Consider the following 15,928-nt stretch of genomic DNA (forward strand, 5'->3'; position numbering starts at 1 on the left):
TAGAGGTTCCTACATCTTATAAAATACAACTGATTGTTTCACATACTTTGTGTAATTATAGACTTACAGCAGTTCAATGAGTTTCTATAAACTATATATTTAAAAATAGACTCTGCACCAAGTATATTGTTATTTCATGAATTTATTAAGCATACATCCAAGAATTGGAAGCCAAATAAGGTTAACATTGGCCACACTGATATTTTTAGGTCTGTTTTACGGAGGGGTAGGGGTGTGTGTGTGTGTGTGTGTGTGTGTGTGTGTGTGTGTGGTGTTAGCCACAATACTAAGAGAATTCAATTCTGGCGATGGGTGATTATTTCTCATTTACCTCCAGGGTCAACACAGGAAGAAAGTCCTCAAAACACATCATTTATATCATAAGGTAGCTTATGCCCTATCTGATGAAAGACAAGCTGGAAAACATTTGAAATATCATAGGCAGGCATCAGTTTGAGGTGATATGTAGTAGACCTGCATGTACCCTTATGTTGCTGTTATCCAAATAAAAGAGGGATATAAAAAGGAAGAATAAAATACTAAGCAAATAGCTGGTTCTTTACCCAAGTTCACCCTAGAAGATGTCTCCTCTCTGGTTCTACTTCTTATTTTAACCTCCTAATTTAGTTTGTGTTTATTTAATTATTTATCCATTTCAGAAAGAAATTTACCAGTAAAATGACTAATTTTTAAAAAGAAACCAAATATATTTCAGAGGCTCTGCCAATGTGTAATGTCTTCTGACGCTGGCCAAAAATAGCAGTACACTAATTTTGAAATAACTGTTTTCTCTGTAGAATTTTCAATGTTATTCTCATTTGCCCTCCTTTCTTGAATCCCCCACCTCCAAACTCCCACCCCGGAAAAAAGAAAAACAGATTACAGTAAATTTTGGCAAGGAGTTCTATTTGCATCATTTTCTTCGAAGTCACGTGCTTTGGATTTCCTCTTGTTTATGATATATTAAAATGCCTTCCAGATGTTTTTAATTATGAAAAAAAAAAAGTTTTCAAGAAAGCAGAGTAATCCAAATAAAGTTTCCTCTTTTTTTAATGGCCAATAAATTAGTATATTCCAGCTTATCAAACTGCCCCATAATTCTGAGGGTGACCTCTTTAAAGAAGGTCAGGCATTGAGTGAGACAGCTACATTCAGGCAGAGGCCAGGTTTTACCAAGAACACTTTCAGTTCCTGTTTCCAATTGAGGCTGCTCCCTGCCTGGGGCCTAGCCTCATGTACAAGCCCATTGGCTAGAATTGCTTAAATGTCCCACACAAATATAAACACCTCTACAGTGTTGGGAAGATGAAAGGAATAGCTTATTGATATTGTATATGCTAACGTTTGGATGTGGGACAGGAAAGACAGCATTTAACTGCTGGTATGCAATGCTGAAGCTGGGCTGCATGAAGAGATTTTCATTTACTGATGTTGGATACGTGCCCAGACTGCCATAGTAGAATTCAGGGAGAAACACAGAAAGGAGGAGAACCACAGAATGGTTTTCGCGAACATCCATATGGGGCAGAAGAATAAATACATACGAAGACCGTGTCTCCAAAAATGAAAGAACTGGCCACTGGGGGACAATTGTGAGCACCCCTCCCCAAGTCTCAACTTAGCCCTCTTCGTTTGTACTCGAAGGTAACTGTCTGTTCATCCTAATTTTGATTCAGAGCATGAGTAAGACTATAATGTGGCTGAAAGAGAAAGACAGGACAGGGCAGGAAGAAACCTTAGCCCGCTTCGCCTGTTGTTGTTTTAAGCTTAGCAAGGAGAATAAATGTGTTTTTCTTTTACTAATGTTACCAAAAGAGAAAGAGCTTTGTGGATTATAGACATTGGTAGCTTTTTAAAATGTATCTGCCGAACATCTGTCGTGTGGGACAGACCAGGAACCTTTTAGGAAGTGCAGATTTTGTGACTCACAATGTGAATTCAAATTTAAATGGGACATTCATTGGCCTCACTTAATGGAGCATTTTCTGATAATTAACTCTCTCATCTCTCTACCCCACCCCATCTCTCTGTAACTTTAAGCATACTTGCCACACAAGAGTAAGTGTGTTAATGATGATAGTTTTGGAGAGATAGTTCATCAAAATAGATGTCTGCCAGGAAGTGGTGCTTGAGAAAATTTTAAATAAAGCAAGGCAGTATGACACATAGAAACTAGTCACTCAATCTTTATTTACTGCATTCCAACAATATACAAAGAAGAAATGGAATCCTGTAGAAGGGAGAAATTTAAAAGTTTCACTAATTAAGAGTAGATGGGGCAACAGTGGAAAGTTATAGAGTATTCTGGAGACTTCCAGTTCAGAGATTATGGGGATTGGAATTTAGAGGAATTGATAGGTATCTTGAGGAGAGAAAAGGAAGATCACCAATGGGACAAGGGCAGTTACCTGGTATAGGCATTCGGAACTTTGAATTTTGCAAGCAAGCATGTAATAAATACCAGATGGGGTCAAAATACTATTTGTTTCTGAAGTCAATGTGTACCTTATGGTAATGGGCAGAAAGCACCAGAACAAATGAATATAGTGGGGGTATCTATAAATAGCAGTGTCATCTGCAGTGATAACCGGGCCCAAGAACGGAATTAGATTAAAGAAAGCATCACTAGTGGCCATTCATGAAGACCACTTGATGCAATTTGAATTAAAAATTTGGAAGAGTCTCTGGGAAAGTATTACACCCGGGAGAAGAGCGGTCAACAAATGAATCAAGTGAAATAGGTCTAGTCTTACCAAATTGATGAGACTTTTATCAACCTAATGAACAGAGGTAAAGAAACACAGATTGAGTGGTTTGACAGCCTAGTTTAGGAAACATTTGTTTCTCCCTTACTATGTGTTAGGCAGCATTCTGAGTACTCTTGAAACAAAGATTGCCAGTAACACTGAAGTAAGAATTCCCTTGGCTGCTCCAGCCAGAAGATGCACCTGCTGATATGGTTTCAACCAAAGGACATCTCCCTTAGCTGAAGGAAGCCCACTGTAATCATTCAAGCTTTCATCTTTAGGAGAAAAGCAAGTAGGACAGTGAGGGAAAGAAAAACAATTCCTGTCTCTTTCTCCTATCAATCAGAGCTGTAATCCACAGAGAGGGAAGTGTCCCAGGCATATCACTCTCATATTCAAATAGTATTGCCCACATTCCCCCGATAGTCCTTTCCCTAAGAGTTTATTGTTTGGTATTCCAAATATCACTTGCTCAGAAATAACCTGAATGCAATCCCAGGACCCCTCCTCCTTCTCCTCTCTCTTCCTCCCCACCTTGCTCTCTCCATTCTAGGTATACTGGCTTTCTTGCCACTCACACTAAGCATACTCCCAACTCAGGTTGCTATCTTTGTGATTTTTTTTTAATCTGAATGTTATTACCCTAGATATCTGCATGGCTTCTGCAAAATGGGACTGGATCAAAGTGGCCTTCCCTGACCGCCTTCTGTAGAATAGCTCCAATTACCCACCACTACCTCCATCCCCTTTATCCTGCTTTATTTGTGTTCAGATTATTTATCATCACATAAACTATATAATTTGGGGGTTATTTCTTGCTTTTTGCCACTTGAATGTAAACTCCATGAAAGCAGGCCCTTTGTCTTTATTTCTTACTAGTCTCATAAAACTAGAATAGCAGCTGGCTTATAGTAGGTATTCAATACACATTTGTTCAATATAGGAATTAGCATCCAAGGAAAAGCACAAAATGCACTTGGACGCAGACAAAATATAGAGTGATTCTAGATGGAAGTGTCATGAAGGTCTTAGGAAAGATGATTGATGTGTATCTACTATGTACCCAGGTCACTGGTGGTAGTGGAGAGGCGAGGGAAAGGAAAAGGGACAGAGAGAGGGAGAGAGGGAGAGGAAGAGAGAGAAAGAGAGAGAGAGAAAGAGAGATTCTTATCCAGTAATATTCTTCAAAGGTTCTACAATGTCAAATCATAATGATATTTGAGAATAATTACTAGAAATAGTAAAGGCTTTGAAAACTAAAGTCATTATGAAAGATGACTTAAGGAAATGGTAATTTTCTCAGCCTAAAGAAAACAAAGCATAGAGGAGATAGGAGTAGGAGTCAGAGAATGGAACAATATAGCTGTCTTTAAATATTCCGGAGATATCCTCTGAAATAGTGAGTAGACTTATTTTCTATTGTTATGACAGAAAATTTTAGGAAGATATGGTAATTTTGTTTTAAAATTCTAATCATTAGAGCTGTCCCAAAGTGGAATAAAATCCATCAATGTATTAAATCAGAAATAATCTGAGAAGGCCATTGTAAACTAGACTCCTGTTTTAGGTAAGAAGTTGTACCTGATGACTCATCGTTAAGTCTCTTTCAAACTAGTTTTCTACACATGTGCATGCACACATACACATAATCATTGGGTTTTAACTACAGATCATCTAGCTAGTTTCTAAAATAGAGGATACCCAGTTAAAGTTGAAGTTCAGATAAGCAATGAATTGTATTTTTTAATTATAAGTAGGTCTTATGCAATATTAAGAGGAAACTTGTATCAGTATTTCCTTTGTTGTTTATCTGAAACTCAAATTTAACTGGACATCCTATATTTTATGTGGCAGTCTTATGCTTTAGGGAACAATATAACAAAACAAAGGCATGTAAGTCTTCAGAATTCAGAATTTTCATAATTAATGTAATAAATATAAAGCGGGGGGGGGGGGTTGCATGCCAGGATTTATTCAAACGTCTATGGGCATTATAGTTTTGGCACAGATTTGGGGGTATTGGTCTTAAAGCCATACTATCAGGAGAGGTTTTTATCTCTTTTATTTCATTTTAATATTTATTTATTTCTGAGACAGAGCATGAGTAGGGGAGGGGCAGAGAGAGGGAGACACAGAATCAGAAGCAGGCTCCAGTCTCTGAGCCATCAGCACAGAGCCAGATGCGGGGCTCAAACTCACGAACCGGGAGATCATGACCTGAGTGGAAGTCAGACGCTCAACCAACTGAGCCACCCAGGCGCCCCTCTTTTATTTCATTTTAAATCATATTTGACTATATTATTTCACAGTTTTCAAGAATTCTAAAATGTATTTGCTTTAATGTTGATTTGGGGGTGGGGGGAGGTACCATACTACCTCTAGAATTTCACAGGGGACTTTGTCCTAAATGATTCACAGCATATCATGGTGGCAATTTGGCTTTCTTAGTATTTTCTTTTTTTTTTTTAAATCTTTTTTTTAACGTTTATTTATTTTTGAGACAGAGAGAGAGCATGAACGGGGGAGGGTCAGAGAGAGGGAGACACAGAATCTGAAACAGGCTCCAGGCTCTGAGCTGTCAGCACAGAGCCCGACGCGGGGCTCGAACTCACGGACCGTGAGATGATGACCTGAGCCTAAGTCGGCCGCTTAACCGACTGAGCCACCCAGGCGCCCCTCTTAGTATTTTCTTAACAATCTAATTTCCATTTAGGTTATTTGGCACACAGTCTTTAGTACAAATTATTAAGCATTAATGCTGACAAATGATTGGATTCACTTTTAATAGAGTGTAATTTAAAAATTATAATTATATCAAAATTACGATAACCACAGAATAGTTACCAAAAAACTTACTAAAATTTTATTTTGGATCAACAGAAGCATGGCTCAAACGACACTAACAGAAGGAGAGTATTTCTGTTTAGCAGCTGAAGAGAGGGGCAAAAAGCATAAAGGGCGAAAGCATAAAACTTTGAAATTATAAAAATTCTTGGCAATTTTCTAAATTATAAATTCATTTTTAAACTATTTTGAGTTTTGTGCATCAAGTGAGGAGTGTCAATATTTTCAGTTGCACTATTTCCAGTCGACCACTTTCAATATTCACATGAAATGCCACGGCCTTGTATAAAAGCGTCTCTGACCTCAAAAGGCTTAGGCCTACTTTGGAAGGTAATATGAACAGACGTGAAGCAATTACAAGAAAATTTATTCAGTGTGCTATCAAGTTCTAAAACCAAAAATTTAAAGAATAGAGAAGTCATGCGATGGAGCCATTGAGAAAGTTTCTCAGAGAAATGGGGGCCTAATGTGTGCCTTGCAGAGTGGGCTGGGAATGCATTCTTGGAGAGGCGGGTGAATATAAGGCCAAGGAAGAAGTGATATGCACGAAACTTTGGACAAGAAACCAAGAATGAGGGTAGGAGAAGCCAGTGGTGACACAGAAAGCGAGGAAAAAGTAGAATACTTCTCTTTGGAAGTCGTGGCCCATGTTGGTGAACAGGAAACAGAGCCCTATTGATCAGGACCTTAAAGGCCACACCACAGAATTTAGGCTCACTGTCACAGGCAATATGGAGCCATCATGTATGCCTGCCCAAGCAATGGTGATCATGAGAGTGGCATTTTTGGTGGTATTCACTGTTAAGGCAGCTCAGCGAAACTGACTCAGAGCACTTCTATACTATCCAACCAAAACTCAGAGGACAGAAATTGACATTATCATTCTTTGAGTACTTGTTCAAGAAAAGTTGTTTGTTTGTTTATTTGCAGATTTCCAAGCTTGTAGGGTTCCTTCTACTCAAGAATGAAGACACACAAACTTTTCTGTGTGGTTGCAAATCAATATTTAGGTCTCTGAGAATTCCACGTAGGTTGGTGGTTTGGTGAGCAGAAGGTGCGAGAATAGCTTGATCCTGACTCCTTGCCACGGGCAGATCCCCTAGTGACAGCCACAGGGGTTTGGCCTATGTCTGGGCTCTCAGATGCTGCCATTAAGATTACTTTCTGAGCATTAATCTCTTTGAGACCAGGCACACTGTTCAAAGAGATGTCACTCCCATGCCTTTCTCCCCCAACCAAAGGGGAAGGCATTTTTGTGAGATATATTTTTGCCAGCTCGTCCATCAGAGAATATTTATTTGTTCATTAATTTCTTTTATGAACATTGTACAAGTTACACAGTACAGTACCTTCTGATCATTTATTGCCCAGATTTATGCTCTGTGACTTGATGGAAAGAAAGTGCAGCCCCAGCATGGAGCTCCCTCATTCCCTGTGTAAGCAGTTGTGCCACGATTTACAGGGCAAAGGCATTCTTTTTAGACACTGTAATTAGCACTTGTCTTATTTATACATCTTCCTTAACATGGTGTCCCCTTTAAAAATATTTTTATTTTAAAATGGCATGCAAGGAAATAGCTCAGCATGCGTTAGGGAAAAAAGAAGAAGAAACAGCAAACCACTGATAAATCCATCTGTTAAAAACCACAGTACACAAATTAAAAGAGTAAGTTAACGTTATATGTCTTAATCCCCTAGCGCCATTGTTCGTGCTTACTATTTCTTGCAGATTTTCAAAAGATATTTTTTCCAGTAGACCAACTCCTTTTAGTTCACACCCTGGAAATGCTTTGCTTGTTTTAAACAGGTCCATTATGCTCTCCAACACCCACATATTTACTAAAGTCCAGCTTTAGTAAAACTAGTTATCTGGTTTTCCTCTATTATTTATGTTGTCTTCTCCAACTCTCCTTTCAGACAATTCATAGTTACCCAAAGATGTATTAAATTCCTCACCAAAGTTTGCCTACTAAATGCAAACCGTGATTCTGCCTCTAGCAGAGCAAGACACAGTAACTCAACAGTTCTAAGATTTCTTTCTTAATTTTTAAAGGTTTCCCTTCCTCCATCCCTTGTGAGATAGGTGAGGAAAGCAATTGCCCCCACTGCTTAATGCATCACAACTCAGAAACTCACTCCATCCTTGTAATTCTGAATCCCAGCCCAGCTGGCGGTTCCTGGATTTCAGACTCTGAATATGAGTTCAGCACTTTTAAATCAATCACTCTGAACAGTATTTCTGTCAAATGGAAACCTTTTCTTCTTTGGCAGAAAGGCTTTCCTGGTTTTGACTGCAGCCCTGGAGAACTGAACAGTCTCATAAATGAAACCAGGATGTCGGAGAAAAATTAAACTAGATATAATTTTCTAGCGTTGTCATTGGAAGAGTCCTGTTCCATTTACTGTTCAGGAGGACGAAGGCACCTCTGTACCCTGTATGATTTTTCAAATAGTTTCCCCATTCCAGGTTAATGGCATGTTGCAGTTTGACTAGCAGGGGGTTGCTTGGGTTAGGTGGAAATGGAGGAATGAAGTACTCCTTAGACTGGATTCCTCTAACTTAAAATTCTCCCTCCAATTATTAAAATGTTTTTAGAATTTAGTTGCATCATAAATTTTGCTATTTATTGCTCTTAGCAGGTTATGTCCTCCTTTGTAAATCTTGTTGTTGGTGGGATTGACTGGGTAGTACAGAGGACTCTTGGCTTAGCCGCACAGCGACTTCGGAAATAATGCTTCTTGCATTTTTCTCGGACGAGTTTAAATCTGAGGCCTTGAAAATAAAGAAAGAGTGTTAAAGCCCTGAAAGTGGTATAAGAGACCAAGTCTTTTGGGGATTTAGATAATAATAACTCAACAAAATTCTTATAGTTTTTACTATGCACAGAGTAAACTCTTCTTGACTCTTTCCATGTACCCCCTGTTGAGTACCATATGTGATCCATTGTACGCAAACATTGAGGTAACGCAGAAACTAATGCTTCCTATATTCTCAGCTTCCTACTATGCTCTGTCTTTCATGTATACCTGGGTCTCCCATCACCTAAAATAACCTAAAATATATACAGAAATATAGACTGTAAGATTTATTAAGAAAAGTCCATGGAGAGGTGCTGATTTCCTCTGCCAGATTGCACTGTAGGATATTTACAAATGCCATTTCCTGCTGTTTTTCATACAATGACTATTTCTCGTATCTTAATTTCTTCAAAATGCTCCAAATATTTCATATAATCCCTTAGATACCTTGAAATGATTTTATCTCTAGACAGCCATTGATTTCTGGACACTCAACACGAGATTTTTAAGTTCTAAGATACACTGGGATTGGTAGTTATAAGTAAATATGAACAGTGAGGAAGAAAGGTTTCAACATATATGAACATGACTACCAAATTTTATGGAAATAATTTTGCAATAAGTACATTCATTCATTCAATGTTTATCCAACACATATTTATTGAGTATTTACTATTATTGAGTGCCAGGCCGTATGTTAGCTATTATAATTCAGAAGTAAGAGAAACAGATATGGTCCCTGACTTCATGAACTCTGGACATTGGGTTCTTTGAAACAGGAGGACCAAACTCTTGGATTCTTTAGAGAAACATTGCTGGACTCAATTGCAATAGAATTCTGAAAGTTCAATTTAAATGTGCAGCAATAGGGGTGCCTGGGTGGCTCAGTCGGTTAAGTGTCTGACTTTGGCTCAGGTCATGATCTCACAGTTTGTGGGTTTGAGCGCCACATCAGGCTCTGTGCTGATGGCTCAGAGCCTGGAACCTGCCTCAGATTCTGTGTCTCCCTCTCTCTCTGCCCCTGCCCCACTTGTGCTCTGTCTCTCTCTCCTTCAAAAATAAACATTAAAATTTAAAAAAATAATAAATGTTCAGCAATATGTAAAAAGCACTAAGAAAAAGCCATATAAGAGGTATGTTTCAGGGCACCTGGGTGGTAAGTTGAGCGTCCAACTCTTGATTTCAGCTCAGGTTATGATCCCAGAGTCATGGGATCGAGCCCCACCTTGGGCTCCATGCAGGATGTGGAGCCTGGTTAGGAGCGTGCCTCTCTCTCTCTCTCTCTCTCTCTCTCTCTCTCTCTCTCTCTCTTTCTCTCTCTCGAAAAAACAAAACAAAACAAAAAGCAAACAAACAAACAAAAGAGATGTGTTTCAAATAGATGGCTAAGAAAATCATAGAGCGTTTGAGCTAAAAAGCACCTGAAAGATCTTATATCCCAGCCTCATTATTAACTCAAATGAAATTCTTGTTTGTGTTAACACAGTGGTTGATGACTGAGTTGAGTCCATAACACATCTCTTGACATCCAGGAAAGCACCTAACCAACCAGTGCTCTTTGAATATTTGAATGATAAATTCAAATTCAAGTGTAATCATTGCACAATGAAATGTAGTGGGTTGAATTGTGTCACCACCCCCCAAAATCAGATGTTGAAATTCCACCCTCCAATATGTTAGAATGTGATCTTGTTTGGAAACAGTCATTGCAGATGTAATTCGCGAAATTAAGATGAAGTCATAGTGGCATAGGGTGGACATCTCATCTAATATGGCTGGGGTCATTGTCAAAAGGAGAAACTTGGAAACTGACATGTACACTGGGAAGACGCCATGTAAAAATTGGTATTACGCTGTCACAAATCAGGGAACTACCAGGAAGCCAGAGGAGACGCTTGGAACAGATCTTGCCTCTTGCCTTCAGAGAGAGCATGAAAACTGCGGACACCTTGATTTCAGACTTCTAGCCTCCAGAATGGTGAGGCAATAAATTTCTGTTGTTCGAGTCACATACTTTCTGACAATTCCTCACAGTAATCCTAGGAAACTAATATAGAAGCCAATTGTATTTTAGGCTTACTCAGTTTGCTTTTCATTCACATATTTATTGAACACCTACTACGTGCCAAGCACTGCACAAAACATCGGAGATACAAAGATGAATAAGACCCGATCCGTCTCTTCAAAATATACATGAATATTCCAAAGCATTAAATAGTGATGTTGTTGGGTTCCTCCCACCCCAATCTGGGATCTGCTTCCATCTATGTGGTTCTTTCCCAGTAAATATGATGTATTCCCCCAATCAACGCTGGAAGACTAGATTCCACTTCTATCTTGGGCCTAGCCTCTTCCCTGGAAATATGTGAAACTTGCTTCCCAGACATAGTAACCCTCTCCAATCAGTGAGTCATGGACTGGGGGTGGGATTCAGGCCAGTGGCAATCCCTTAGCGTGCTATTAAACCAAGCATCTCTAATCCACCCACCAGAAGAGTGCGGGGAGGCCTGCACTGAGTCCCTGTCATGCTTTACCAAGCCCATAAAGTGAGTATTTAAAATTTTAAAGTTTTCAAATGAAATATACAAAAGTTGATTATTTAGCAGTTTATCAACATTACCCCCCTTGTGGCAAAGGGAGCAGACAATAAAATTGTTCAAAAGAGGATTCAAAACTACTTTCTGCCGTTTTACTGCAACTTTAAAGAGGTCTAAAAACAAGTCTCCCAGAAGGCCCCTGGCTGGCTTTCCTGCTTCCACCCCTGAGAGCATGTGTGCATTCCTACAGCTGATGCTGCTGGAGTCAATCCCTGTCCATTCCCACAGGGACCCCTCGGTTGCGCCTTCCAGGGCTGTGCCTGTGACAACCAGAAGCAAATTGCGGGAACCCTGGCCCACAGAACCAACAGTGAGACAAATCGTGACTTACATTGTTCCTACTTCATCACGACCTCTGGCCTTTCTCCATTTCCCAGTGACCGTCTGCCCCACATCCTTCCGTCTCCCCTGCCACAACAGTCGCTTCCATGCAAAGAATAGCAAGAATGAAATTAAAGGAATACAAAATTAGGCAAAGGTTATAATTGCCCTTCAGTAATTTCTCTTTATGGGGATGGTAGGATTACCACATATGCACTACAGGAAAGGAGGGAAACAAATTGTGTTTCTTCAAAGTTACAAGGAACGTGCAGCAGGCTATTTATGTTTCTAGAAATCCCACTGGTAGAGCCTGAAAGATGAACTTTTAAGTGAATTTATGATAGTCTAATTATCCATGGTTTTTAGTGCAGTTCCTATTTTTTTACTTGAGGCCAACTCTCTTTAAATCTTACCTTATCTAGAAAAATAAAATATATAGGCTCATAATGTCCAGAGCACCCCTTTTAAATGGCAGAGGATAAGCCAAAAGGTCTAGTACATACAGATCTCTTTAAGGCCTCTTGGCCCTTTTACATTTTTGTTTTATTGTCTCTTCTCAGCTGCAAGAGAACACAATGGGGGACCTTAATGTTCCTGCTGTGGATTTATACTGGACTTCCTGGAAGTAAGCCTCTGCCGGGGTGGGTACCATGCTCTCATGTCCACTGTCTAAGACAATGGGAGCAGGTACCATTGCACATATAGAGTGGGTGACCCAAGGTGAGATACAGAGAAAAACCCAAGTTCCAGCAGATGGTTATGAGATCACAGAGAAGGAGAAAAAGTACAGGAACATATTATTAGAAGTAGGTACTCAATCACTTAGTCGTTTACTCAAAAATATTTATTTACTGAGCTTCTAGTCTGTGTCGGGGACTGTGTTAACCTCCATGGATATGATGTTGTACAAAGACTGACATGCCTACTATCCTCACAGAGCTCACAGTTTGATGACAGGGAGGCATCCATCAAATCATGATACAAATAAATTAAAAATACAAGTGTAAGTGCTGCGAACAATGTGAAGTGTTTTGCGGGCATAAAATGAGCCAGTTTTGCCTAGTCTGAGGTGGAGGGAGTGGGAGGAGGACATCAGAGGAGCCTTGCCTGAAAAAGTAACCAATGAGCAAAGATTTAAAGAAACTCTGGGAATCGATTATACAGTGAAAGTTGGAGGTGGGGGTTGGAATGGGGTAGAGAACATTCCAGGCAGCGTATGGAAAGAGATCACGCATCCTTTGTGGAAGGAAGAAGGGCCCATTGAAGGAGCTTGAAGACCTGTGTACCTGAACACCTGGAGGGAAAGGTGTGAAATGAAGCTGGCATGGTTAGTAGGAGGCAGCCCATCCATGCAGGGCTTGGCAGACCCTATTAAAGCTTTGGAAGTGATCCAAAGAGCAATGGAGAGCTATTGAAAGGCTTAAAGGAAGGAGAGTAACATGAGGAGAAAACAATTGTCCTGTGGATCAGGTGGAATTAGCTACAGCCTGTGAAAACTTCATGCTCCCCACCCCCGAACTCTACTCCCAGACCAGAGCCACATCTGGAAACCCAAAGTAATCCCAGTTTACCAAGGGAGTCCTAAAGGCTCACACTAATTTTCTTTTCTTGCACATTGACTGGAAATTTGCATATTCCTCAACAAAGGGGACAGCAAACTTTGACTTAAGATGTGGCCATTTGGACTGCACACCCAGTAAGATTAGCAACTAATGGTAGACTTAGAAGACAAAATATTCCATTTGGAGGATCTCAGCAAGCCACCTGCTAGGAGATCAAGTAAAACGTGCTGAGACTGTTTCTGGATCACCTTGAATTTACTTCAATATCCATAACCAGCTTCGAACACACCACATATTCCAGACTATCAAAGATTATCGAAGGTGATAGTAATGTAATGTAAGTTGTTTACCTTCAGAAATAATGAGCTGATTTATAATAACAGAGCAATAACCGCACTTCCACGTTACTGGCCAAGAAAACCTGGCTATTACCCAAATTTGGGTAAATCACACCACAAACACATGTTAATTTTGGCCGCCCCTCCTTACTTAACTAAATGTTTATTTCAAATTATCTGAGCTCCCCGCGTTCATTTGTATCCCCTCTTCCATACACTGTGGATGGAGGACTCTTTTCAAAACCTGAATTCGCTCGTGCCATTTTGGCGGCTGCAAAGCCTTAGCTGGTTTCCCAGTTACTGGGGGCTGTAGGCCAAACAGCAGCAAGGCCCCTAGCGGTCCTGCGGGCAGCTGCACCTATGTCTCCAATTCCATCTGGCCCTGTGCTCCCCACAACTTCCTGTGGGCGGAAACAATGCTGCAAACAAGATCCAGCCTCTGTCCTCAAGGCGCTTGCGGGCTGGTGAGAGATGTTACATGACATTACATGGATTCCATTATTGCCACATAAATGGCAACTCTGACACAGCAAATGCAGGCTGTTAACAGAGAACAAATTACCAACACTTAATCCAGGCTCATAGAATCAAGGAAGTTTTTCTGGATTCAGTGTCCTCTAACATGTAGCTCCAGTGGTGAAGACCACACAGTTTAAAACTTAATTGTACATGTTCTGATACAGGCCACTCTTTTTCTTTTTTTTTTTTTTTAATATGCTAATCTTATTTCCAAAATTATATTGTAAACTCCTTGAAGGCAGACTATTTATTACTTACACTTCTATATCCTGAGCATTGTCCGTGTAGTGCTGACCACATGGTGTGTGCTTCTAAATCTATGTTGACCAATTAATAGGACAGTAAATTCTTGCCTCGGAGTGTGAGAGGCAAAGGAGGGACGGCAAAAGACCTGTACATACCAAATCAACAAGGAATGGAAAGCAACAACCATGTGGAAAATGCTGGCACAAAGACAAAGTTTTATTGGTACTTTAATTTTTTTCAGTTTAACAGTGATAATGCTATAATGACTCTGTGATTTAATTGACAGGTAGGAGCCAGAACGAGACCTCACTAACTCACACTAATGAGAGGTAGGCCCATTGCAGTCCAATGGAGGCAGCTCTTAGTAATTGATTTTCTATTTTTAAAATATGTGCTTAGCTCGCTCTGGCCAACACACACACAAGTTGACTGCAACACAGAATACACTCTGTTCTTTCATTTTGTCAAGTGTAGTTGCATTTTAATTATTTATGATAATACTTAATAGTATATTAGTAAGTGTCCCGTCGTGTGGCATATAAAAATAATGAAGTCTCAGTAATACGAGAACACGATAGAGCTCTCAGCTATTAAATCTTTGCTGAGAAGTGAGGGGAGACTGGGGGGTTCTTTGTGAGAACTGGGGGTTTGCAGATTAGGGAAGTGAAAATTAGCAAAGTTTTTCTGAATTACATTTATGAAGTATATATATGGTGGTATTTTAAAATGCATTGAATATGACTACTATGTTTGAATATGACAAATATGTTAAGATACATGGTTCTTTTATGTGGGCTGCTTAGTAGATATTAAGACTTAAAAAAAAATAGACCTCAGCTGCTTTTTTACTTCATGGCATCCTTTTATATACTTTATTTTTAATTCTGACTCCCACAAAACACATTCTACCTCCTGATTATTAAGAATAATTTGAGCATGTGAAGGTTTTTTAAATTTCAAATTAATCTTTCGTATGGTTATGGATGGAATTATAATCATTTCCTGGGGAAAAATAAGATTAATGTTTTAAAAGTTATATAAGACTTCATATTTTTGCTGTTGGTATATTTTACATAGTTTTTTTTTTTTTTTTACTTAAATATTCTGTTACATCCAACTTTCCAATTCTAAATTCCAGAAATAAATTTTACAAGATTCAGTTGAATAAATGTCTGCCAGGAGACTCCACCAAATTCTACCTCCAAACACCACCCCCCACCCTGGAAAAAAATGGGGGGAACCACTCTTTCTCTGCAGTAGGGTCTTTGTTCTTTTCTACCCTTTGAGAAGTGTTTGCCCAGTTCCTTTGTCTTGGTAATTGAAAACGTCTCCCAATCTTTTCCGGCCTTCTCTGTAGACTGTTTCTTCTCTTTCTTTGAATAGCTCCTTCCGCATTTCCTTGCCATTTTGTCCTCATCCCTGTGTTCTCTCAAAGCTCATCCCTCATTCTCTGAAAACCCTTGTTGGCACCATGTTCTTGTTCTAATTGGTTCTATTCCCTCACCCACTAATTTTATGAGTTCTCTTTCTCCCCCACATTCATTGAGAACTAAAATAAGAGTTTTGTTTCATTACTAAAATATTGAAAGTATCTGCATTGAGGTTCTACGTTTCAAGTGGCCAGTTTTTATGGTACAGTTTGTATCATGACTTTAAGTTACTTGTTGGGAGAATAGGAATTGAATGCTCATAATAAGAGCAGCCATTGAAGGCACAATCATCTTATAAAAATAAAAATTCAGAGAGAAAGAGGTCTTATTTCTACTTTGAGGATTGATAGCGAAGGCAAACCTGCAAATAAATATCAAAATTATTAGCCCAGATGAATACTTTGGCAGTGCATCTTCTGTTTATATGTTCTGTTTATAAAATGAAGAGAATATGTATAAATATATAGTTAATCACTCTCAGGGATTACATTTTTATTTGCTTTATACAAGCACTGGATAACTTCT

General features: G+C 39.3%; 1 long non-coding RNA gene across 1 annotated transcript in view; it reads left to right on the top strand.

Moving 5' to 3' along the window:
• Window positions 1-1,312: 1,312 nt before the first annotated feature.
• LOC125171828 (uncharacterized) overlaps window positions 1,313-15,928 on the top strand; it is a 147,230-nt gene continuing 132,614 nt past the window's right edge. Inside the window, exon 1 of the long non-coding RNA XR_007154434.1 lies at window positions 1,313-1,644. This is a non-coding gene — a long non-coding RNA (uncharacterized LOC125171828). The remainder of the gene's footprint in view (window positions 1,645-15,928) is intronic.

The sequence above is a fragment of the Prionailurus viverrinus genome, chromosome C1, assembly GCF_022837055.1.
Source record: "Prionailurus viverrinus isolate Anna chromosome C1, UM_Priviv_1.0, whole genome shotgun sequence".
Lineage (NCBI taxonomy): Eukaryota > Metazoa > Chordata > Mammalia > Carnivora > Felidae > Prionailurus > Prionailurus viverrinus.